The 27,824-nt window shown below is 39.6% G+C and overlaps 1 long non-coding RNA gene across 1 annotated transcript; it reads right to left on the bottom strand.

Moving 5' to 3' along the window:
• Positions 1-15,244: 15,244 nt before the first annotated feature.
• On the bottom strand, positions 15,245-18,507 carry LOC122000187. Its single transcript, XR_006117011.1, has 4 exons — positions 17,862-18,507; positions 17,655-17,747; positions 17,465-17,560; positions 15,245-15,567 (listed from the first exon to the last, which is right to left on the bottom strand). It is a non-coding gene; the product is annotated as an uncharacterized LOC122000187 (long non-coding RNA).
• Positions 18,508-27,824: the final 9,317 nt, after the last annotated feature.

The raw sequence follows: 27,824 nt of genomic DNA, 5'->3' as shown, positions 1-27,824 counted from the left end.
TTGAACTTGCAAGTTTGGCTAACTCATCTGCTGCCTGGTTTTCCGCTCGAGGTATCTTCTGGATAATGACTTCTCTGAAGTTAGCCTTGAGCTTTTCAAAGGCTTCAGCGTAGAGTTTGAGCCGAGCGTTGTTAATCTCAAAAGTGCCAGAGAGCTGCTGAGCGGCCAGCTGAGAATCTGAATGGAGCGTCACCCGACCAGCCCCAACATGCCGGGCGGCCTGTAAGCCGGCTATAAGGGCCTCATACTCTGCCTCATTATTTGTGGCTCTGTAATCCAGCCGGACGGATAGATGCATCCGTTCTTCTTGTGGAGAGAGTAATAACATGCCAATTCCGCTCCCGAGCCGAGTGGATGACCCATCCACAAATATTTTCCACATAGCTTCGGGCTCTGGCTTTTGCACTTCTGTGACAAAATCTGCCGAGGACTGCGCCTTTATCGCCGAACGGGGTTGATACTGAATGTCGAATTCGCTCAACTTCGTTGTCCATTTGATGAGTCGTCCGGACGCTTCTGGATTTAACAGCACTCTTCCCAATGGGCTATTCGTCCGGACGATGATAGTATGGGCCAAGAAATAGGGACGGAGGCGCCGAGCGGCGAGGACCAAAGAAAAAGCCAGCTTCTCGAGCCCGGTGTAGCGAGATTCTGCGTCCTTTAAAATATGACTTAAGAAATACACGGGTTCTTCTCCGCTCGCCCTCACTAATGCTGAGCCTACTGCTTGCTCGGTCGAAAATAAGTAAATACAGAGCGGCTCACCCACAGCTGGCTTCGCTAGCACAGGCAGAGAGTTCAAGTACGTCTTCAGCTCTTCGAATGCCCGATCGCATTCTTCATCCCAATGGAACTTGGTAGCCTTGCGCAAGATTTTGAAAAACGGGAGACTCCGATCGGCCGTCTTCGAGATGAATCTGGACAATGCTGTTATCCAACCGGTCAAGCGCTGTACTTCCCTCAGATTTCTTGGAGGCGGCATATCTTGTAATGCTTTCACCTTGCTGGGATTTGCCTCGATGCCCCGCTCGGTCACTATGTAGCCCAAGAAACGCTCGCCTTTTGCTCCGAACAGGCACTTCTGAGGGTTTTGCTTAACTCCATATTTCTGCAGCGTTTGGAAAGTCTCCTCCATGTCTTTCAAGAGATCGACCGCTCGGACGGACTTGATGAGAATATCGTCCACGTATACTTGCAGATTTCGCCCGATCTGCTCCTTGAATACTTTGTTCATCAAGCGCTGGTAAGTTGCTCCCGCGTTCTTCAGTCAGAACGGCATCACATTGTAGCAGTAAGTGCCGTCGGCTGTAACGAAGCTGACGTTCTCTTGATCCTCTCGGGCGAGCGACACTTGATGGTAGCCCTGATAAGTGTCGAGCATGCATATCAACTCGCAGCCGGCTGTGGAGTCCACCCGTTGATCGATCCGGGGCAGAGGATAAAAATCCTTCGGGCAAGCTTTGTTGAGATCCCGGAAATCGATGCACACTCTCCACTTGTTGCCCGGCTTTGAGACTAGTACCACGTTCGCCAGCCAGCTCAGGAACTGAATCTCGCGTATGTGGCCGGCCTCCAGGAGCCTCTCGACGTCTGCTCGGATGATGGCATTTTGTCCGGCGCTAAAGTCCCTCTTCCTTTGCTTCACCGGCCGAGCGTCCGGTCGGACGTGGAGCTCGTGCTGCGCTATACTCGGTGAAATTCTGGGCAGCTCATGTGTTGACCAAACGAAAACATCACAGTTTCTCCGGAGACATTTGATCACTTCCTCTTTCTGGCTTGCCTCCAGATCGGCCGCAATGAACGTGGTGGCATCCGATCGGGTCGGGTGAATATGCACTTTCTCTTTTTCTTCATAAACCAAAGAGGGTGATTTTTCGGTTATAGCGTTCACCTCGATCTGTGGCGTCTTCCGAGCGGAACTAGCTTCAGCTCGGACCATCTCGACGTAGCATCGTCGAGCCGCCAGTTGGTCTCCTCGTACTTCTCCCACTTTATCTTCAACGGGGAACTTGATTTTCTGGTGAAAAGTAGAGACGACCGCTCGAAACTCGCTGAGCGCCGGTCGCCCCAAAATAACATTGTATGCTGAAGGAGAGTCAACCACGACGAAGTTGGCAGTACGCGTCCTTCTTAGCGGCTCCTCTCCCAGCGAAATAGCCAGTCGGACCTGTCCGACCGGCAGAACTTCATTGCTCGTAAACCGTAGAGGGGGGTCGTCATGGGCAGCAGCTCGGCTCGATCAATTTGCAATTGGTCGAAGGCCTTTTTGAATATAATATTGACCGAGCTTCCTGTATCAATGAAAACGCGGTGAGTAGTGTAATTGACTATTACCGCTTTGATGAGAAGGGCGTCGTCATGAGGCACTTCAACTCCCTCCAAGTCCCTGGGCCCGAAGCTGATTTCGGGTCCGCTTGCCCATTCCTGACTGCAGCCGACCGCATGGATCTGGAGCTGCCTGACGCTTGCCTTCCTTGCTCGGTTAGAGTCATCTCCGGTCGGCCCGCGAGCTATAATGTTGATTTCGCCTCGGGAAGTGTTGTTTCTATTTTCTTCTTCCCGAGCGGACGGTCTGGGCCGCTCCCTAGACATTCGGGGATTCTCACGCCTCGGAGTATGATGCTGCTCGGGAGTTTGTCTTTGTCGCCTGTCAGATATCGTCCGATCGGCTTCACGAGGTCTCTGTCGCCTGTCGGATGATGGCGATCGACGACCGCCACTCCGGGGAACGGGGTGGGCGATCAGAGGAAGGCTCCGGCAATCTCTTGTGTTGTGCGTGTCCGTCCGATGGAATGAGCAAAACATTGGGGTCCATACCTTCTTTTTTGGTTTGGGTCGCTCGGCAAATACTTCTTGAATGGTGTGGGATCTTGTCTGCTGCGGTGGGCGGGCTGCTTCAGCTCGCGGTCCTCTGGGCGGCTGATGAGCAGTTTGAGGATTCCGCTCGGCAGGGGTTGACCGCTTAGTTGAAACTTCTTTTCTTCGGGCCGCCTGGGCTTCCTCCACATTGATGTATTCGTTGGCCCGGTGCAACATATAATCGTAGTCTCGGGGCGGCTTCCGAATGAGCGATCGGAAGAAGTCACCGTCCACGAGGCCTTGCATGAACGCGTTCATCATCGTTTCTGAGGTGGCCGTTGGAATATCCATGGCCACTCGGTTGAACCGTTGGATGTACGCTCTGAGCGGCTCTCTGGGCTCTTGCTTGATGGCGAACAGGCTGACACTTGTCTTCTGATAACGCCGACTGCTTGCAAAGTGGTGGAGGAAGGCTGTGCGGAAGTCTTTGAAACTTGTGATGGATCCGTCCGGCAACCTCCGAAACCACCGTTGAGCCGATCCCAAGAGGGTGGTAAGGAAAACCCGACACTTCACTCCATCTGTGTATTGATGAAGGGTAGCTGTGTTGTCGAACTTACCCAAATGATCGTCCGGGTCGGTGGTTCCGTTGTATTCACCGATCACCGGGGGCACATAGTGCTTTGGTAGAGGGTCTCGTAAAATGACCTCTGAGAATTGCCGATTGATCCGCTCGGGAGAAGCGTCCACTCAGGGGGCCTTGCCTTTTCTGTTGTCTCGTATTGGCACTTCGTCTGATGAAGATCTTCGATCACGATTAACTGCTGCGGCTTCCGGAGGCGTGCGGAATAGGGCTCGATGAAATGGAACCGTGGCCTGAGGTGCTTCCGCTCGGCCCCCTGATACTGATGTCGCCTGCTGCTCAATCCGCTCGGCTTGCGACTTCTGTCTCTGTTGTTCCACAAGCTTAGCTGCTCTTGTCTCGATCAGAGCGTCGAGCTCTTCTGTGGAGAGCATCATCGAGTGCGGTCGTCCAGCTTCGTCCATTGCTTCTGATCGGATACAGGAGCGTTCCCACAGACGGCGCCAAATTGATCCTGTCCGAACACTGAATCAACGGACGCTGGGCACGTGGCGTTCTCCGAACTGCTGACGTGGCTCTACGACCGGTCGTACGGACCTTCGTCGAACCTGCAAAGAAGTTGGGTCGGGAAGGGGTTCCCGGCGACGACCCTCCGATGCTCAAGTCAGGCAAGTGGACAACAAAGAAGTGGCTCCCAATCTCCGAGAATGCGTACCTTCGACGAAGTGTGAGGCTCCTTATATAGAGTTGCGAAGGGGCTCAAGCACACATACCGAGGCGAATACGTGTCCTCAGCCCATACCCCAGTATGGGCTTGTCAAAAAAGTTTACCTAACACCATACTGCTACAGTCCGAGCACATATCTGATGGGACAGCGGAACCCTCTGTCATAAGATCCTGCGTATGGCCTGATCGTCGAACATACCCGCTGTCAGAAGATGTTCCCTTGTCCTTTTCTCTTCTTACCCTATGCCGAGCATCCGGCCGGTTGGCAGTTCCCTCACGTCCGGCCGGTCGTACGTGCTGGTCCGCTCGGGGGGATTCCCGGTCGTGTGCTCTGTAGACTATTCGCAGTGTAGCTACTTTATGTCTTCGGCCGAGCGGGCTACCCGCTCGGCCATACGACTCTGTTCAATCATGAGCATCGGAACCCCGACTTCCCGCCGGGGTGTCTTTGCTTCCGCTCGGAACATTCGGCCAGTCGTCACAACCTTTATCCGCTCGGCCAAGCCTCTGGTTGACCTTTTACCTTTAACCTCCACATGACGTTGACTCTGCTAAGGGGGGCCCCCTCTTTACTGTCGGATCAATTATTATTATTATTTTTAAGGGATTTCTAACAGGATTTCTAAAACAGCGTTTAAAAGGATTTTAAAATGATTTTTATAATTATTTAATGGAAACTAACATACGTTCAATTCAGTTTTGATTTTAGATTTAAATTAATATCAGTGATTAATTTAGTTTTAAGTTTTAAGTTTAAATTTAAGTTAAATTTTTAAATTTTAATTGTAATTTCAATATTAAGTTTTAATTTAAGTTTTAATTTTAGTTAGGTTAAATTAAGTTTAAAAATAATTTTAAGATTAAAATAATGATTAAGGTAAAAAAAAAGTTTAAAATCTAAATAATAATTTTTAAAGTTTAAATAATCAATAAGAATAATTTTTTGTTTTAAGTTAACAAAATTTTATTAAAGTGAAAAATAATATTAAGAAGAATTTTTCAAAATGATTTATAAAAATTTAATTTTTAAAAGACTTTTTTTTTTAAACTAATTTTTGAAAGAGTTTAAAAGTAATTTTTAAATAATTTTCAAAATGGTTTTTAAAAGAATTTTTAAATAGTTTTAAAATAATTTTTAAAATAATTTTTAAAAGAGTTTTTTTAAAATAATTTTTAAAATAAGTTTTAAAATAATTTTTAAAATGATTTTTAAAAGAGTTTTAAAATAATTTTTAAAAGAGTTTTAAAATAATTTTAAAAAAAATTAAAATAATATTTAAAAGAGTTTTTAAATAATTTTTAAAAGAGTTTTTAAATAATTTTTAAGATGATTTTTAAAAGAGTTTTTAAATAATGTTTAAAAGAATTTTTCAATAATTTCAAAAGAGTTTTTAAAATAAATTTTAAAAGAATTTTTAAATAATTTTTAAAAATGATTTTAAAAGAGTTTTTTAAAATAATTTTAAGAGTTTTTAAAATGCTTTTTAATGGAATTTATTTTTAAAATAATTTTTGAAAGGATTTTTAAAATTATTTTTTAAAATAATTTTTAAAAGGATTTTTAAAGTAGTTTTTTTTAAAAAAAAGATTTTTAAAATAATTTTTAAATCTTTTTTAAAAGTATTTTTAAAATAGTTTTTTTTAAAAAAATATTTTTAAAATAATTTTTTTTTTAAAAAATTATTTTTAAAATAGTTTTTAAATGGACTTTTAAAATAGTTTTTTTTAAAGATTTTTAAAATATTTTTTAAAATAGTTTTTAAAATTATTTTTAAAAGGATTTTTAAAATAGTTTTTTTTAAAAAAAAATATTTTTAAAATATTTTTTAACATAGTTTTTTTTTAAATATTTAAAATAATCGTTAAAATAGTTTTTAAAAGGATTTTTAAAATAGTTTTTTTTAAAAGGTTTTTAAAATAATTTCAAAAATAGTTTTTAAAAGGATTTTTAAAATAAATTTTTAAAAGGATTTTTAAAATAATTTTAAAAATAATTTTTAAAATATTTTTTAAAATAATTTTAAAAATAATTTTAAAAATAATCTTTAAAATAAATTTTTAAAATAATTTTTAAAAGTATTTTTAAAATGATTTTTCAAATAGTTTTTAAAAGGTTTTTTTTTTAAAAAAAATATTTTTTAAAATAGTTTTTTTGAAAGGATTTTTAAAATAGTTTTTTTTTTAAAAAAAAATATTTTAAAAATAATTTTTAAAATTGTTTTTAAATGGATTTTTAAAATAGTTTTTTTTAAAGAGTTTGAAAATAATTTTTAAAATATTTTTTAAAAGGATTTTTAAAATAGTTTTTTTTAAAAAAAATATTTTTAAAATAATTTTTAAAATTGTTTTTAAAATAGTTTTTTTAAAAGATTTTTAATGTAATTTTTAAAATAGTTTTTAAAAGGATTTTTAAAATAGTTTTTTTTAAAAAAAATATTTTTAAAATAGTTTTTAAAAGGATTTGTAAAATAGTTTTTTTAAAGATTTTTAAAATAATTTTAAAATAGTTTTTAAAAGGATTTTATTTTAAAAAAATAATTTTTAAAAGGATTTTTTAAATGATTTTTAAAATAGTTTTTAAAAGGATTTTTAAAAGGTTTGTAAAATGATTTTTTTTTTAAACTAATTTTTTATTAAAAATATTTTTAAAATAATTTTAATTTTACTTTAATTTGAAATTAATTGTTATTTTAATTTAAATTTAATTTTCTCTAATTTTAATTTAATTTTAAGTCCTTAGTCATCTTACCTGATCTAAATTATCAATCAGGGAATCCTATTATTTTGTGAGATGAATTAGATTCCATTATAAGGTTCGGTTTAACTTTATGTTAGATTCAGGTGTAGCTTTGGATCTAACAAATAGACATTCTTTGGATAAACTTCTGGACTATGGTGAGTCACTTGGACATCATTAGAGTAACCATGCCTTCAAGGTTTTCCAAATAGTCCTATCCATTGGATTTAGTACAAAACCTTGGTCTAACTGGTTAGGATCCATAAAGGGTAGATTCGGTCAGTTCCACTTAGCCAAATGCACCAGGTCGAAGCCATATCTTCCTAGACATGCATAGACTAAGCTTCCCTAACGTACTATCATCCAAGACTTCACTAGTACTGTTGGTCAAGTTAAACTGGGTCCCTTTTTAATTAATCCTAATTACCCTGCCGGGTTAGTTTATTTGGGTTACCCTGTCGGGTAAGTTAGTTTTGGAGGTGTCAGCTATTCTGGAGCCTCCCCTTGAATTATTGGCCTTTAATTTAAATTTTCGTTTTAGGTTTGTGTCTATTTCTTTTATAGTTATAATTAACTTGGTGATAATTTATATTTTGTTGAGTTTTAAAATGTTTAAATTTTGAATTTTTTGATTTAGGTTTGTATTTTGGTTTTTGATTTGGTTTATTCGAGTTTATATAATATATTTTTTCTTTAGGTATATAATATTGATTAAGTCCTACTTGCGTGGTCAAACATGCTTTCAGAACCCAAGCTTGATTAGTTGATTTGTATTGAGTTATTAATGATTTAAAAGTTTTATTTGAGTTCGACTTGTATCCGAGTCCGGTTTTATTATAACACGCCTTTTGATTATTCAGGATTAAATCTAGATTTTTTGATCTTGTAGTGAATTTTTCTAGCATTTCTTTTAACTTATTAATTTCTGATTTTAATAATGAATTCTCTTCAAGTGTTAGATCTTGAGTTGGATTTGAATTTTTGATTTGTTCCTTGAGGTCTTGATTTTCCTCAAGGAGTGATTTGTTTTCATTTTCTATTTTAACCAATTTACTATTTAAGCAGGAAATAATTCTAAAATTTTTTTTGTTTAAATTGAAATATACCTCATCCGGGCCTTCGGAAACGAGTATGGACTCGTGGCTCGATTCGGGTTCGGACCTGTCTTCCGATTCATCTCCTGATTCGTCTTCCGTTTCAGCTTCGCGAGCCATCAGCGTGAGGTGGCTCTAGTGCTTCTGCTCTTCTACCTCTGATTCGTCCCAGGAGTCGTCTCACGTTGCTTTGAGGGCTTTCTTTTTGGTCGGCTTTGGTTTGTCGAACTTCAGTCTTGGGCATTCGTTCTTGTAGTGCCCCTTTTTGCTGCATCCGAAGCAAGTCACGTTCTTTTGTTCCGCGGGAGAACTGATCTTTTGAAGGTCCTTCTTGCTGAAGCTCCTTTTTCTCCTGGTGAACATTTTTCTTACCAAGTTCACCAGGTATTCTTCGTCTTCGGAATCTTGATCGGAATCTTCTTCAGATCCAGACTTGCTCTTCTTTTCTTTGGAGGAGCCTGCAAATAAAGCAACACCTTTCTCGGCTCTAGCATTTGTTTGTTCATGCAGTTCTAACTCACAAAAAAGCTCGTCTAACTTTAATTTAGATAAATTTTTAGAAATTTTGTAGGCATCTACGATCGATGCCCACAAATTATTACGTGGAAAAGCATTTAGTGCGTACCTTATTAAGTCTCTGTTTTCCATCTGGTGGCCTATCGCGTGGAGTCCGTTGAGGATGTCCTTGATCCTTACGTGCAGTTGACTTGCTGTTTCCCCTTCCTGCATTTTTATATTAAATATTTTATTTAAAAGTAAGTCTCTTTTTGTTACCTTTGCGTCGCTCGTTCCTTCGTGCAGCTCGATCAGTTTGTCCCATAACTCTTTAGCATTCTGATGCGGTCCAACCCGGTTCAGCTCTTCTCGTGTTAGACCGCAGTGTAGCGTGTTGATTGCTTTGTTTTCCGTCGACGCCTTTTTCCTCATGTCCGGAGTCCACTGTTCCAGGTCTAGTGGATTTCCGGAGTTGTCGGCTGGAGCTCGGTAGGCCTTTATGACGCTGAACCATTAATCGTAGTCCATCTTTAGGTACACCTCCATTCTTTTCTTCCAGTACGAGAAGTCATCCCCGTTGAATAGGGGAAGACGTACTGTGCTGAAGCCTTCTAGTTGAGACATCCTGCACACAAGTAAACAACGACAAAAAATATCCCAAGACTTGGTCTTGGATTAGCAGTGCGGAAAAAATAATAGAATATCTAAATTGGTGTTGCACCAATTTAGATTTAATTGCAACGAAATTTTTTTTCCAAAACAGGTAATAATACCAGATTGGAATTAAGCGTAAAACTGAAAGCCGAAAAATAAAAGTTAATATTTCACCCCTTCTCTGATTGGTGGTTGCACCAAATCAGAGCGGTACCCGCTCTGATACCACTTGTTGGATCGTGAAACGTCGATAGAGGGGGGTGAATATTGATTCGAAAAACAACGTTGAAAAGAGTTAAGTGCAGCGAAATTTAAAATAACAGACACAGTAATTTTACTTCGTTCGGAGCCTGTGACTACTCCTACTCGAAGGCCCGTATTCCGTGAGTACTTTCGATGGGAAATCACTATCAATTCAAATGATGATTACAAAATAATTAAGTACAGGAATTAACAGAAATCAAATACCGACAAGAGAAGAAGAATTAGACTTAAGAAAGCGCTTTGTCGGAATAGCCTCGCGGCGTCGCAGGAGCGTAGAGCAGAGCAAGCAGTAGATTCTCAGTTGATGTTGAAGCTCCACCCCTGGGGCTTCTTTTATATGCTGCTCCAGGCGCCTGGATCTCTTCCGGGTGCCCTGGTACGACGTGGCAAGTCTAATCAGCGAACTCCACGTGGCGACGACTCAGCTTGGATAAAACTTGCCTCCGGGCGCTCGGATCCCCTCCGGGCGCCCGGACCCCTCTTCTCCAGAAAGTCCTTCTCCTGCAAGAAAAGGTTAGTCCGAGGCAAATATACCCTGCAACACAGATTGTTAGCACAGTTTTATAGATAAGCAAAGTGAGTATGAATTAGCAAAAAGAGTATGACTTAGATTCCGTCTTTCCGAGACCGGAATCTAGTCACGATCTCGACTTAGATATCCGAAATGGATCTAAGCCGGATCGACGCCTAATGTTCCCTTCTCGGGAACGCGTCCTCGCAGTCACTCCCCTCCAGTGACTTACCTCACTTACCTGCCAGACGTCCGGTCAGCCTGTCGACCCGTCTGGACTTCGTGCCAGCTATCCGGTCAGCCCATCGACATAGCTGGACTTCGTGCCTAAGCGTCCGGTCAGTCCGTCGACCCGCTTGGACTTCGTGCCAGCTATCCGGTCAGCCTGTCGACCTAGCTGGGCTTCGCGCCAGACATCTGGTCAGTCCGTCGACCTGTCTGGACTTCTCCTGCACACTCGATCAAAGTGTTAGACAACAACAAACTAACTTAACCTGATTTGTCATTCATCAAAACCTGAGTTAGACCGTTAGTGCTACCCGCACCAACAGCAAGCACAATGGCAACTTGTGTAGGACTGCAAACAAAGCCCACAAGGCAATGCCAGCTTTAGCAGTGGGAGATAGTGTTGCACAACCTATTAGAGATTTGAAAGAATTAGCTAAATTTAAATTATACCAAAATAAATTTAATTTATTTGTCGAGATAACCTGAGATGATAATCTATGGCTGCTAGCGGGTGCTGATTTCTGTCAAGTGCTGATTGCAAAGTGGCTGAGCAGAGCATCCAAGTCAAGAGCTAGCAGATCGATCGAGCGGAAAAATTGTCCGAGCGGGTAGAGCGGCAGATCAGGCTGAGCGGGCGAGTACTCTACCGAGCAGAGCAAAGTAGCTACGAGTAGTGCGGTTGTGCAGCAGATTAGTTTGAGTGACTGATCTGGCAGAGTAGCTGACCGGGTATATCGGTCGAGCAAGGAAAGGCAGGGCTGCCTTGCTTGAGCGACAGAGCAGCTGATCAGGATGAGCGACCGACCGACCGAGTTGCAGAAGGGGCTGACCGGGTTGAGCAACCTTACAGTAGAAGGCAGGGCAACCCGAGGCAGGGCAACTCGAGTGGTAGAGTAGCTGAGCGGGCGAAGCAGCCAGCGAGTAGAGCACTTGACCGGGCAGAGCAGCTGATCAGGCGGCTGAGTGGTAGTGCAGCCGAGTGGGCAAACTGGGCAGATCAGCCTAACATTAGAAGGTTGGTTGACCTAGAGGCAGAGTAGCCCAAGTGGGTAGTGACCGAGCGGTCGAAGAGGTCGAGCGGGCAAAGCGACCGAGCGGGTGAAGCGACTGAGCGGATGAAGCGATCGAGCGGGCGAAGCGACCGAGCGGGCGAAGCGACCGAGCGGGGCGAAGCGACCGAGTGGACGAGTGGACGAGTGGACCAAGGCCTGTGATGGATGCTGTTTCCTTGAAACATATTCACCCCACCTCCAGCAGTGCTTCGAGGTTTTCTTGGATTATTTGTTTCCTATAATACAATGGTTAATCGTGATTCTCACCGAGCACTTATAGTCACGGCAAACTGAGAGGTGTAGGATCGATGCGCGCTAGAAGGGGGGTGAATACTGCTTGTGACTTTCACATTCGTTTAAAACAATCGGAGAACGCAGCGGAATAAAGATAGAAAAGAAAAGACAACAATGATAACAAGCCCAAGATTTATTTGGTTTGGATCCTGTGATGACTCCTACTCCAAGATCTGCGATCGTTGATCGCTTATGTTGGGCAATCACTATAGTATTAAAAATTCTTTATAAAGAAGAGTACAACAAATTTGTACTTTAGGTACTAGAATTGAAAGTTATACCGACAACTTTAAGGATCTAGAGGGTTGTGCTCTCGATTGTCGGAGTCGCAAGATCGTTGTTGTAGCAGTGCGCAGGAGAATGATTATAAAGGATTTGTTGTTCTGAAGTACTGGTCGAGGTCTCCTTTTATAGCCAATCTAGACCTGATCAAAATCCATTGATCTCGAGATCAGGGCTTGATTCGACATTGATCGATCGACCGATCCTCTGGATCGGTCGACTGAACATGCCCGACTTTCCGTCTAGATACTGCCTCTTCAGATAGAATCTTCGTTCGGTCGACCCATCCCACCATTTGGTGCATTGATCCCGTTATCCTCGTTGGCGTATCTAGTCAGATCAACCTGATCTGATCGCCCTGTTGCTTATCCACTGCTCGGTTGACTGAACTCGTGGTTCAGTCGACCGATCCCTTGGTCAAACCTGATCAAGTTGCTGAAACTCTAGTCTTCTTGCTTGGGGGTTTGGTTAACCAATCCGGACGTTCAGTCCACCGAACAAGGAAAAATTCGATCTTGTAAATATATTAGTTTAATTTCCTACAAAACAGAGTCAGAATAATAGGTAAATAGCATGTAAAGATAATATTTGACAGCCTTCAGACTGCCCGATTTTGACTTTGAGTTTCATTGAAACTCTAGATCGGACCGATGCCTACTGCTCCCTCTTCGAGAAATGTGCCCTCATCTACTCCTCTCAGGAGAATTTACCTTTTGTCAGATTGGTCCTCTAGACTGTATGGACTTTTGCTTAGTGTCCACTTCATGTCTTTATGCTGAACGTCCACTCCATGACCCATCCAGACTTCCACCCGGTGTCCGCGACCCCCCGGGTTTTCATCTAGAGTCTTCGACTCTAATATTTCGTCTAAAGTCCTTGATCCACCAAGACTTCGCCTAGTCCTCTGGACCAGGACTTCATTGCCTAACTGTAGCTAGGACTTTCCATAACCTAGGGTTACTACCCTTGGGACATAAGGTTACCTCCCCTAGGGTTTTCCACCTGCCTATAATCCACTAGAACTTTTGCCTTAAAACACTTAGGACTTTCCTACAAGCTCAGTTATACTTGTTAGATCACAAGACAACTTAATATTGAACCCGTTTGCCATTATCAAAACATATGTTCATTCGTCTGGTGCTCCCTGTATCAACAATCTTTCCCTTTTTAATTAAGTAAAAATGTTAAATAAAAACATACAAAATAGTGAAACAAGTACATTTTTTCAAGTAAACATTTTTCAAGATAAAAATGTTACTCACTCCCCTTAAGTATTCCTTTTTCTCAAAATAAAATTTTTTACTTTACTTTTAACACCTTTCTCTCCCTTTTGACATATATTAAAAATTATTAAGTAGAGAGATAAGTTGGAAAAAATAAAACTTTAAATTTGAAAAGTTAACTTTTTAATCTTTTCCTTTAAACCCCTCCTGAAAATAATACTTAACGTTTCTTTTAACAAAAATTATATAGCTTTCAAAAAAAAAAAATTGCTAAATGGCTTTGAGAAGAATGTCTTTAAAAAAAAGCTTAGTTCAATCCTTAACCTTTTTTTTAAAAAGAATTTCATTGAAGAATTTTGAAGAAGGAATTAATTTTGAAATATAAATTTTCTTTTGAAATATAACACGAAAACATAATTTTTGAAAATATTTATTTTTTTTTAAAAAAATTTGACTTCCTATTTCCTTCCCTCTTAAAAAGTTGAAGTAATTTATAGGGTTTAGTGAGCTTAAATAATTTGATTAATGCCTTGATTAATAATTATGATTCTAAATTCTAAGTATGTAAAATATAAAATTATAAAAATAATTATTTATTTTTCTAATTTTTCATTTCATCCATTCTATGTTATTAAGCATGTTCAGCTTATAAGTTTATGTTAGATGGAGTTATGTTAATTTTAAAATTTATTTTAAGATTAAAAATATTATGATATTTAAGAATATTTAAGTTTGAGTTTCAAAAATAAAAATTTAAATTTAAAAAATATTTAAGTTTGAATCTCAAGTTTATTTTTTTAAAAAAATATTTAAGTTTTAAAAAATTGAATTTCAAAAATATTTAAGTTTGAATTTTAAATTTGGATTTCAAAAATATTAAAATTTGAATTTTAAAATATTTAAGTTTGAATTTAAATTTAGATTTTAAAAATATTAAATTTTGAATTTTAAAATATTTAAGTTTAAATTTAAATTTGGATAATAATTAAATTTTGAAATTAATTTTTGAAAATAATTAAGATTTTATAATTAATTATGATTTGAAATTAATTAATATTTGAAAATAATTAAAAATTTTAAAAATTAATTCTGATTTAAAAATTAATTAACAATTAAAATGATTAAGATTTTAAAAATTAATTGCGATTTGAAAATTAATTACCATTTGAAATACTTAAAATTTTAAAAATTAATTCTGTTTGTGATTTGATTTAATTTAAGTTAATTTAAATTAGGTTTAAATTTGAGTTAGGTTTATGTTTAATTTAATTTTGATTTAATTTTAATTTACTAATTTAACCTAAATCTATCTCACCTTTTTCTAGATTATCAATTTGAGAACCTTATAAATTTTGTGAGATGATTATTTAAATTTTCAATTTTGATTAAAATTTAAGAATTGATTTACATTTGAGTTAGACGAAGGTTTAACAGTTAGTTAATTAAACATCTATTTCTATAATTGACTTTCAAGTTGTGACGAGACACTAGAGCTTCTTGGGTATTAAAGCAACAACCATTTCTAGACAAAACTTTTTAAAGAAATTGAATATTTAATTTCCTTTCTGAAAATCCTAAGTCTAACTAGTCAAGTGTCAATCAAACCTAAGTCCTTAACTACACTAATCTAAGCATGAATAAGAAAAAACAATAAAACAAACATCAAACAAGTTTATCTAATAATAAAGATGATCTTTCTATTGGCTCTTCTTGGATCATAGCTTCGATAAGGTTTATCAAAGTAGTGGATTTGATCCTTGGAGAACCAATATTGATCAAGTTCAACTTGATTAATCAGTTAGACTTAGGGACCCAAACTTAGATTAGATTATTAGTTGATCGATTCACTAAGGACAAGTAAGATTTGAATTGATGTCTAGCCTTGTACCTGAGTTCGGTTCGATTATATGCAACCTTTTATTTTCCAAGAACTAGATCAAGATTCTTGGAACCCATGATGAACCGTTCCAACGTATCCTTAAGTCTTTTGACTTGAGTTTTCAAATTGAAATTTTTTTCCTCAAGTTGTTGGACTTGAATTGAATTTTCACTTTGAACTGGCTCAGTCCAAGGACTTGGGTCAGTCTCCTCCCTAAGGAATTCAATCTCCTATAGGAGTGTCTTGACCTGAATATTGAACTTAGCTAATGCCACGCCCCCAGAGGAGTCCCTGCTAGACAAAAATCTGACATCTCTCATATACTGATGACAATCTGAAACATACATACATACAAAATATATCAGCCACATACGACTGGAATATTTACACAACCATGCAGTTATATACTCAACTTACTCGACTAGAACAAAGTAAAAACAATCATAGAATTATATATATAACAACCCACTCGGCTGTACTAAAAACAACCACAGCTGAAAAACGACATGGAAAGCCCACATAAACCAAAACAATACTCTGCTAGCCGGCTATGCTTACAAAATCACAACAAGCAAATACAAGTCCACATAGAAAGCTCTAAAACAAAATCGAATCGATACAACAATAAGTACAACAATTAAGTAACACCAATAAAGCAGAACAAAACCGGGAGCAGTCTTCAGATATGACGTAGGATTCGGCAGACAAGATACTCCAAGTGACCCACCCATTATCTACCTACTACCTGAAAACATAAAAGTACAAATGCGGTGGTGAGTGCGAGTCACTCAACGGGTAATAGACAGAATAGTGCATGATATATAAATAAACATGGAGATCCAAGGTATACAGTCTCAGCAAAGAATAAAGAACATGATCATACTGACATATCCAATGAACCCAACTACCAGTACCAGTCTATCCTACATGGTATAACGATCATAACTGACATACAAGCTACAAAAAACCACAACTAACATAATGATAAATACATACTCAATCTGGAAACAACACATGGTACAATGATCAGTAAACTCACCAGTTCAGTAATAGATCTGCTCGCAACACCTATGTAATATATATATGACATCATATACAAGTATAATAAATGACATGTATGCAGCATGTCATCCATATGCAACAATCATATCTCAAATAAATGCAACACATCACAATCACATGTATGCAAATATATCTCCACAGATACACTGCACATCATTTGCAAATGTGCATGCATGCTCTATGGTCACCCCTGCCACCTCTCCAGACACCACGACCCTTGTATGGTCGAGAGACTTGGGTATGTGACAGACCGTACTAGCCTCCAGTACATGTATCGCTATAATGCGGCCGAAGGAGACGATTCGCTAAGTAGTTATTTAACTACATAGCGTAAGGGTCCTTGACCACTCACAGCTCAAGCCCCCTGATTATTGTACCCTCAAGACCCACTACTACAGAGTGGTCGAGGCTGACAGAACACTGAGCGGCTGAGTAAGCGCGACAGGACTGCTCCACTCCTAGCTACTACTCTTCAACAGTGGCCGAATGGACAACTATAAACGACTGACGACTCTCTCAACTACAAGGGAGACAATGGTCGTCAGATGCAATGAATGATAAACATGATATAGATATAACCATGATACAGACACCGTCATCATTAATGCTACCTCCAAACCCACATAGGTACCCCACAACATGGATATAATCATCATGATACCTCCACCTATCACACTAGACACGCACACAACCACACGTGTATAATAAACCAAAAACCTCCAATAGCTTACCAGACATGTACATAACATACTCTTATGCACCTTACAACATAGGTATATCCAACATAAATCCTCCATTATCATTTCCAAACGTATACACATAACCACATGGGTACAATCCACAAGAAATCTCAATAACCACACCGAACACAAATAGACAGTCAATCATATGACTCCTACAACACATACCAATCATGAGTACACTCAACATGGATATACATAAACAACATGATAACCTAAACCAACCATACCTTCTTATAATACATACTCTACATGTGTATATACAACAGAGTTCAGGTATCAAGAAACGAGACTATATATGATATAACTAGAACATCTCAAAGATCAAGCATAAATATCAAGCTGGAAAAACAACAACCGAACATGATATAAGATAAAGCAGCCTAATCCATCTAATAATAATCATACACTAAGTTTTAAAGAAACTATATAGAAGCCAAGGTAGAAATACCCGTCTTAATATATAGATCGCGTCCAAAAATTCCACGTCTAGACGCTCATCCCGAATCCAAGTCCTACGATTACATAGTGTATTTAGCTAATTTCATAGAAAATAAATAACTCCCAAATATGATCTCTGATTAATCCCCCAAATAATTCTTAATCATACAACCTTTTAAAATAGGTTTATACACAATTCATCTCCAAAAACTCACCAAATCAGCATATCACAACCAAATTCCAACTTCTAATCATTTAATCCATGTAACATCTACTTAACATCAAGAATCAATCCTACATAGTTTATCCACCTCAATTAATTCAACCATAATAATTCATTCAATTCACGTCACACTACTCACATCCAAATGTAGACAAGAATTAAACTTCAAAACTCACCTAAAACTGGATGAATTTCTGTTGACCCACAATTGAAGAGCTGAAGTTGTATCATGCTGGAAACTCATAGCCAAAACCATAGTAAACCCGCTGCACCTTTCAATTCAAACATCCCAAATCAATATCCATACAACCACAACCAAGAATTCAACTCTAATTCTTGATTCATAACATTTAACTAACAACTTACCTCCAATATCAGCCACCTCTTCTCCCGCTGAATCCCCAACAATAGAATGCGCTGATGAAACTCATGATTGATCCAACAAAAATCCCCAGCACCCTGTGATGAATATCTTTCATTAATCCGAATCAGAGAAGATCAACCAAAGAAAACTCACTACACCAATCCCATGGATCCCTAAAGATCTGGATGGGAAAAACCTTGAATACTCACCCCCTGGAGATGACACTCGCTAGGCTCGCTCACATCGACGAAGGAACAACGCCGCTGTTGAATGCTTGAAAACCGTCCAACAGTAACTTGATCGCGACCAACCAAAGGCAATTGGGGCTGACATCCAAAGAGGAAGAGCTACTGGGGTGCGCTGGCGATGAAATGAAACTAGGGCACAACTTCATGAAAGGTAAGCAACGCTCCGGTGGAGGGAGACGAGACGCTGCTGAACCCCTCCTGGTCCAAAATCCGGTGAGGAGAAGATGCAATCGGAAACTGTGCGACGATGACACCAGAGGAAGGGCGGCTTGGCTCCGGCATCTCGTGGGTTGACGGATCGCAGCGGCACGAGAGGAAGAGGGAGAAGGGAGGCTCGGCGAGAGAGACTCGGCGTCGGCAATCTAGAGCATGGCGACGAGAGAGAAGGGAGAGGGCGACAGCCGGATCAGAGCTCGAGTGGTCGGCGCTGGTGATGGGAGGCGGCAACGGACAGGGACGGCGATATCGATGGTTGGTAGTGACGGGCGCCGGCATCTCACGGACTGGGTGCCCCGACGATGCGAGAGGGAGAGGGAGGGGGGAGAAGGCAGCGTCCGGTGGAGATGGTTGGGGGAGAAGAGATCGGGAGATTAGTGGAAGAAAAAGAATCGGGAGGGGAAAAAAAATTATAAAACCTAGTTTTAATTTAATTAAATCTTAAGATCCTCAATCAACTCTCATTAAGGGGTATTCTAAACAGGTCTCTACTTAGTCCCACCGATTCATCCTCTCAAAAATAAGTCATACGGACTCCGTTTAAATCTATTTTTTTAAAAAAATTTATGAAAAATCTAATAAGATTATTTCTTAAATAACCTTATTATTTATTTATTATTTGGGTGTCATATTTTACAGCTAATTTTCTAAATAAGTATGAAATTAAGTTATGCGATCTGATCAGAGAGATTCTTACAGTGTATTGGAAACCTTCTGAACTGGATGTGGATATGTGGCTTCGCTCAACTTCCAATTCTATCTCAAACTCAGATTCGGTCTCGACAACATGAGCTTGTGCGAGTAAAGCAAGGAAGCTTGCTTGAGTTTGTTCTTCTTCATCCGACTCTTCTAATGACTCGGACCATGTTGCCTTCAACGCCTTCCTTCTCCCTCGCTTCTGGTTTGGACATTCAGGCTTGTAATGCCCCTTCTTGTTGTAGCCGTAGCAGGTAACTTCGGACTTAGCCTTCATGTTCGATTGAGTCATCTTCTTGTTCTTAAGTGTTTTCCGAACTAGTTTGACTAGTTCGGTGGTGATTTCATCTTATTCTGAGTCTGATTCATCTTTGGACTTGGGTTCAGTCTGACGTTTGGCTTTTGGTTCCCTCGTTCTATTTGTACCTGCAACCAAAGTAATACCTTTCTCAACTGACAGTGCATTAGTCTATTCATGATGTCATGCCCCGGGGGTGTCCCTCTCCGAAGAAATTTCGGCAGCACCTCCCCTGTACGGGTGACAATCTGAAGCATTTCTACAGACACAATATATATTAGCCACATGCGGCTGGAATATATACACAACCACGCAGTTAATAATCTCAGCCTACACGGCTGGACAAACATAACATCAACCACGCAGTTATATAAATTTTTATCAGTCCACTCGGCTGAAACCAAAACCAACACAACATAAATACATGAAACAAGCTCATACAAAACAAAACAACACACTGCTAGCCGGCTAGGCTTACACCACACAACGACACAATACTCCGAAAACAAAATCGGAATACACCAAGCCAAAAACACACATATCATATACCAAGATAAAATAAACAAGAAGGCGGAGATATGTCTTCTGATGTGACGTGGGGACCAGCAGGCAGGATACTCCAAGCGACTCCATAAACAATCTGGTACCTAAAAAATATAGAGTCCACGGGGGTGAGTTCAACAACTCAGCGAATACCAATAGACATGCCTAGTAAGATATATCTAACAGCAATAAAGATAGAATACAACTTCCTAATCATATATATAGGAAAGATGCAAAATTGAAAGGTAACTGAGGAAGCTGTACTCACTAGGAACTCCTATCCAGAACAAAAGGGTCGTCAAACCGAAAGTGTCCTAAATCCTGTATGCATGTCAAACATATGCATCCAACCAAAATGCAGCAAACAAATGAAGCAAACACAATCACAAGAAATAAATGCATCAATGCGTATGATGCCAATGATGCGTCCTGATCACCCCTGACGCCAGTCAGTCATCTCACATATAAATGGTGAGACCGAGTGGGTAGGGCTGTGACAACCGTGCACTCTGTCGTCACTGCTCGTGATGAGTGACCGAGTGGACGGGATGCTGTCGGAGTATCATAAATGGGGGAGCGCAATGCTCTCATCTCCCGGTACATGATGACGGGGAGGAATCTCTGCCGGCTATCACGCTACGTCACACTACCCATGAGCGGACCAACGAAGCCAAACAAAGTCCCTGCTGCAACACACTCTGCCTGAATCGACCACTAACCCATGAGTGGTGGTGTGTGCAGATCCATGTAACTGGCGATGTGCTCAACAATAATGGAGTCGACTATCGCACAACATGCAATAATGATGCATGACAATATCCTGATCATCATAGAAAAATCCATATATATATAATATGGGTACCACAATATCAGTAAGTCAAATTCACGGATCTAGGGTATACTGGTCCTCTATGGTATAACAACCTAGATCCTAAACATATCCCCCTCCATAACATATGTACCAACAATATGCACAGATCAAAGAAAAAGGGTCTAGGTACACAAATTAGATATGATATACAAATAGAGGTACACAAGTCAGGTATGGTATAAAAACCTAGGTATCAGATAATCTAGATACACATGCCAGAAAATAAAATCCAAAACCTAGTCCTAACCTCAGTAGGTATGATATGTCACTTACTCTAGGAACCAAAGTACTCATGGCAATAATCATGAAACGTAAACATCGATACATAACAAACGGCCAACAGATCATGCTATGGGTATCAAACCGTGACATACCAAGGCAAACATGATCATTGCTTGCAGCTATAAAATACTATGCATATCCAATAGACAATATCATAAAGATAAGTCAAGAGGTACCCGCCTCCAATAGAAAGTATCGTATCCGCAATAGATCCCTCGTCGAGACATCGTCTCGGATCAAAGTCCTGCAACCACATAACGCATGGTACAACTAGGTCAAATATGAACTAGTGAGCTAAATCTATCATGAACCAAAAAGCTAACTTAACCCTAATCTGATTAGGAAATCCATTCTCATTAGTTCAATTAAATTTAACTCAATTCATGAACTCTTATCATCCTACAAACTCACCAAATTTGTCGTAGCTAATGGTGGCTCACGATTGAAAGGGTTTCACCATCGAAAGATGATCTACTGTTGCCCACTCTTTTCCTGCTAACATAATAATTCTGAATCAACTAATCCAATCCAATTAGGAGTTGCTATAAAGCATAGTCAATCACAACAACTTAATCTAGACCAATACATAAGAACTCACCCAAATCCAGTCGACTTCGTTGTTGACTCACTCGAAAATAGCTGTTGTCTTCCAAAACCAAATACCTAAAATCATCACTTGTTTGTCGGTATTCAACAGGTCCATAAGGCTACTAAATGGATCATACTTGCTGAAAACCACCTACCTAGCACTTACAAATCAGATCATGAGGAGGTAGTTCTAGCGTCGATCCTTCTCCGGCGACCACAACACCCGGCGAAGATGCAGGTGTTGGAGCGTCTCACTGGTGGTGTCGGAGAGTGGACAGAAGCTAGGGCACAGAAATGTACCTCTCGCGTTGGGCGTCAATCTAGGGAAACACCACAAGAAGAAGGCTCGGATGCTAGATTCCCGGCGATCTCCAAATGCCTGCGACCAGAAGAGGAGAGGGAGGATTTGACATTAGGGTTCCTGTGGCCGGCGGCTCTGAGCTGTGCCGACCGATCGGCAGCGGCAGTGGAGTATGAGGACTTAGGGCACAGCAGCGGCGCTGGATTCCAATGGCCGGCGATGTCTTGAGAGGGTGTGGGAGCCGCGGGTCGCTAGGGCACGGGATACTTGCTGGCGGCCGACGCTCGGGAGAGGAAGAGAAGGAGAGGCCGGTGGTAGATTGAGATCTCTGTGGCGACGAGGCAACGGCAGAGGGAAGGACTGCTGTTGGCGGTGAACTCATGGTGGCCGGCGGTGAAGAAGATGAAGACAGGGGAGAAGATGGAACCGTCGCTGGCGGTTTTGGCAAGGAGTCGGCGTCGGGAGAAAATGGGGGAAGAGGAGAAGAGTCGGGCAAGTAAAGAAGAAAAGAAAAAGGGAAAAGAAAAAGAAAAATAGAACTTTTCCTCGCTTAAATATGGTAGCCTAAACAGGCTTTTTCCCAGGCCCCGTTTTTATCCCCGTAAACTCATCCATACGGTCTCCAAAAAATTCCAGAAAAATTTCTAAAAATTTCGGAAAATTCCCTTATTATTATCTACCATTTTCCGGTATTTTACATTCTCCCCCACTAATAAAAATTTGGTCCCTAAATTTCGTTATCTACCATCAGCAAGTACTAACAACAGATATAAAGTATAAATGCTGAACGGTAAATTAAACACAAACCTCAAGTGAAAAGGTGGAGATACCGAGCTCTGATAGTATTCTCAAGCTCCCAGGTAGCCTCCTCGTCCACATGATGCTGTCATCCGACTTAAACCAGCCGAATAGTCTTGTTTCGCAACTGACGCTCTTTCCGGTCCAGAATCCGTACCGGAATCTCCTCATAAGTGATGTCATGCTATACGGAACTAAGATATCGGTCAACACAAATGTCTAGTCGGATATATACCTCATCAGCATAGACACAAGAAATACGTCGTGAACGCCCGCCAAAGCTGGTGGTAGCGCTAAACGATAGGCTATTGCTCCAACCCTTTCCAAGATCTGGAAAGGTCTAATGTATCGCAGGCTAGCTTACCTCTGAGGCCAATCTCTTCACCCCTTTCGTGGGTGAAACTCACAAAAATACATAGTCACAAATGGAGAACTCTAAAAGTCTCCGACTCCGGTCTGATAGTACGGACCAACTCTGCCTCATTCTGGGTTCTATGAGGTCCCAACAGCTGGGCCTCCTCAACCTCATCCAGAGGATGTGTATCCGACAAGGCCTATCATACAACACTTCAACGGTGGCATTTGGATAGCCGAATGCAAACCGTTGTTGTAGGCGAACTCTACCAATGGCAAATAGTCCTCCCAACTGCCCCTAAAATCCAATACACAAGACCTCAGCAAGTCCTCTAGAGTCTGAATGGTCCGCTCTAACGGTCCATCTGTCTGCGGATGGAAAGTTGTACTAAAACAGAGCTACGTGCCTATGGCCTGCTGCAGACTCTGTCAAAAAAATGAGACGTGAACCGGGGGTTTCTATCCGAAATAATAGTCATCGCTAATGAGTGCGTGAATTTGGTTAATCGATCAACGATTACCCAAATCGCGTCATGGCCTCGTCGTGTCCTAGGCAAATCCACCATAAAGTCCATGGTAATATGTTCTCATTTCCACTCAGGATTAGGAATCTGCTGAAGTAAGCTGGCAGGTCTCTGGTGCTCGGCCTTCACTTGCTGACAGACAAGACATCTAGCTGCAAAATCCGCAATGTCTTCCTTCATGTCGTTCCACCAATAGAAACACCTCAAATCTTGGTACATACGGGTACCGCCTGGGTGGACAGCAAATCATGAGCGATGAGCCTCCGGAAGTAACTCCTATAAGACCGGATGAGACTGACGAATGAGACTGAAGTACGCATAATCTGCCTCGTAAGTGTATAACACCCTCCTCGTCTCGTGTGAACTCGGTCTGCTGCCCTGAAGCTATCTGGCTGCCTATATATTGCAAATGTTGATCACTAGCCTGGCCTCTCGGATCCTCATCCTGATCGACGACTGAGCAACCATGGTAACCAGAATACCCTGCTCTGTCTGTCCCTGCTCCTCGAGGTCTAACTCGGAGAAACCCTGAACCAAGTCTGTAACTGAAACTCGGTGGCCAGCTAAAGTCCCTCTGGACTTCCGGCTAAGTGCATCGGCAACCACATTAGCTTGTATCGAATATTTCATCTATTTTATAGACAACTATTCAAGATACAAATACATTTACTTAATGTACCGCAAGACTAAGTGCTTTGATTAGTTCAAAGAGTACAAGGCTGATGCGGAGAAACGTTAAAGTAAAAGTATCAAAACACTACGGTGAGATCGTAGTGGCAAGTACCTCTTGGGAGAATTTAGGAGTCACTTATCAAAAGTAGGGATTCAATCCCAACTAACTGCACCTGGTACACCCCTACAGAATGGTGTAGAAAAAGGAAGGTATATGACTCTTATGGAAATAAGTAGATTGATGATGAGTTATTTGGAAAATTACCAAATTCATTTTAAGGATATACTCTGGAAAAAGAAGTGAACATAGTACCTTCCAAAGTCAGAACTCTCTACTCATATAGAATTGCTAAATAGGCATAAGCCTATTTTGAAGCATATTAGGATTCGGGTAGTCCAACACATATGTTGAAGAGAGACAATGATAAGTTGGACAGGAATTCACTTGTTTGTGAGTTATCCTAGAGAAATGAAAGTAGGTTTATAGTCTTAAAAATCAGAAGGTCATTGTTAGCATCAATGATCGATTTTTAGAAAAGGACTATGTAATAAACCACGTGCCCATAAGTAAATTTGTTCTTAAGGACATGTCTAATCTAGTACCAACTGTACAAGATGAAATATCACAAGAAACTGCAACACGTATCACAATTGATACACAATTATAGACAGTACATCATCGTAGTGGGAGGGTTGTCAAATAACCAAAAGGATTCATGTTTTGGGAAAATTTTTGGACTTGATCCCAAATGAACATGAGTCTGATCCCGGAAATATGATGAAGCACTCTAAAATAAAGATGCAGCATCTTGGCAAAGAGCAATGAATACAGAATTAGAATATATGTATTCTAATCAAATCTGGAAGCTTGTAGAACCACCAGATGGTGTAAAAGCCATTGGGTGAAAATATGTCTACAATAGGAAAAGATGGATAGACAGGAAGGTGGAAACTTTCAAAGCAAGGCTTGATGAAAAAGGAAACTTTTTTACTGGTAGTCATGCTTAAGTCTATCCGGATTCTTTTATCTATTTAGCAAGTGGATGTCAAGACAACATTCCTTAATGGAAGTCTTGAAGAAAACATCCATACAAAACAACCAGAAGGGTTCATTGCAAAGGGCAAAGAGCATTTTGTGTGCAAGCTCAATCAGTCTATGGACTGAGGCAAAGCTTCAAGGTCTTAGAACATCCAGTTTATCAAAGGAATCCTGACCTATGAATTTATTTAGTAACCGGATAAGTCTTGTGTATACAAAAGGTGTGATGGAAACGTGGTGATATTTCTTGTACTATACGTAGATAACATTTTTGGTAGTTGGAAACAATATCAAAATGTTGTCAGAAGTAAGGGTATAGTTGTCCAAACAATTCGATATGAAGGACTTGGGAGTATGTATATATTCTTGAGATCAAAGTAATAAGGGATCGCAAGAAAAGAATATTTACTTATCCCAAGCTTCATATATCGAAAAAAAATCCTTGCTCGTTTTAAGCATGCAAAACTCCAAGAAAGATTTCTTACCTTTTTAGCATGGAGTAACTTTATCTAAAGAAATGTCTCCGTAGACATCAAAGGAGATAGAGGAAATGAAGGCAGTTCTTTATGCTTCGGCTGTCGGAAGCCTAATGTATGCTATGCACGAGATCTGGATATCTATTTTGCCGTGGGCATAGTTATTAGATATCAAAGCAACTCTGGACAAGGACATTGATCTGCGGTAAAGCATATATTGAAGTACCTTAGAGGCACTAGAGATTATATGCTAGCTTATAAGGCAGATAATTTGTTTCCTGTGGGTTGCATGGATTTTAACATCCAATCGGAAAGGGACAATAGTAAGTCAACCTCGGGGTTTTGTGTTTACTTTAGGAGGTAAAGTCATAACTATAAAAGAGTGATAAGCATAGGTGTTTTTCTAGACTCCACCATAGAAGCTTAGTATATGACAAGCCTTTGAGGTAGCCATAAAAGCTGAATGACTCAATAACCTCAAGATAGACTTAGATATGATTTCTGGTTTGTCCAAAGATTATTACAATTTATTGTAATAATATTGGTGCAGTAGGAAACTCGAAGAAACCATAAGTCTATAAGGCAAGTAAACACAATAGAGCGCAAGTACCACCCAATACGAGAAATCATATAAATGAGGAAAAGTTGTTGCTGCCTAGATTGCATCAGATGATGACCTATAGATCTTTTCACTAAGGCCCTTAAGGCAAGACTTTTGAAATGTTGGGAATCAGATGTATGGCAGCTTAGTCTTTTATTATAAGTGGGAGATTGTTAGGATGTATACTAAAAGCCTAGCTTTTGGTATAAATATTTATCTAGAAATAAAAATCACATTGGTCAAATGTCTACATTTACGATAAATGTAGTTGCTCAATTAATTTATATTGTAGATAACATGGTGTGTGGTGTCACACACAGAAGATCATGTTATCGGTTCCTTATAAATTATAAACAGTAGCTCACGACCAAGATGGAAAGGAACAAACCATTGGAAGGTCGTAGTGTAATTAGGTGTTAGTTTATCTTAACTATATAATTACACTAGTACACTTAGAGTGTATTGAGTAGGACCATTTGAGGTCGTTCCTTTTATACTGACTTTATGAAGGAACAAAGACCTCAGTTATTATGGAAGTGTGTGCTCTTAATCCTAATATAATAACAAGCACATATATTTGATATTTATTTCTTTAATTTATCAATGGGTGAGATTTAGTTCGATAAATCAATAAACCCGATAAGTTGGGAAATGATATCACTTATAGTGTGTGTTGTTGATTATAGAAGGAAACTGTGTCCTAGTGATCTAGGTTGAGAATGTCCCCAAGAGGAGCTCATAAGGATTGTTTAACAAAAACCCTGCAGGTGGACTTAGTCCGACATGACGATGAAGTTGAGTGATACTACTTTTGGAGCTAGATATTAATTAAGTGAGTTGTCAGTAACTTACTTAATTAGTGGACATTTGTTATCTTAAACACAGGGAGACTAACACACTCATAATAAGAAGGAGCCCAAAATGTAATTTGGGATTGGTGCGGTAGTTCAATAATAGTTCTCTAGTGGAATGAATTATTATTGATAAAATTAAGTTGTGTGTTCGGGGCGAACACAGGATGTTTAATTTTATCGGGAGACCAAAACCAATTCCTCCTCTCGGTCCCTATCATAGCCTCTTAATTATAGAGTACTATACCCACCTATACCCACCTTCTTACCCATCCCATAGGGGCCGGCCAAGCTAGCTTGGAGACCAAGCTAGGGCCGGCCAAAGTTTGGTTCATGGGTGCTTCAAGGTGGCCGACCCTAGCTTGGGTTCAAGCTTGGTGTGGTCGACCCAAATTAAAATAAAAGGATTTTATTTTTTTAAATTTTTCTTATGTGGATAGCATGATTTAAAAGAGAGTTTAAAAATTTAAATCTTTCCTTTTATAAGATTCTACAAAAGATTAAGAGAAGAGCTAAATCTCTTTCCTTATTTGTAGATTAAAAGGTTGATTTTAATTTTGGTAAAAACTTTCCTTTTAACCATGTTCATGATTTAAAAGAAAGTTTAAAAAAATTAATAATTCTCTTTTATAAGTTTCTACAAAAGATTAAGAAAAGATTTGATATCTTTCCTTATTTGTAGATTAAAAGAGATTTTAATTTTTACAAGATAACTTTCTTTTTATCCACATGTTTAATAGAAAGATTTTAATTTATAAAATTTCCTTTTTATTAACCAATCATGAAGGAAAAATTATTGAAGAAATTTTTTTAT

The sequence above is a fragment of the Zingiber officinale genome, chromosome 7A, assembly GCF_018446385.1.
Source record: "Zingiber officinale cultivar Zhangliang chromosome 7A, Zo_v1.1, whole genome shotgun sequence".
Classification (NCBI taxonomy): Eukaryota; Viridiplantae; Streptophyta; class Magnoliopsida; order Zingiberales; family Zingiberaceae; genus Zingiber; species Zingiber officinale.
Note: the sequence above shows the minus strand (reverse complement) of the source record. Positions and strands in the feature narration are given on the sequence as shown.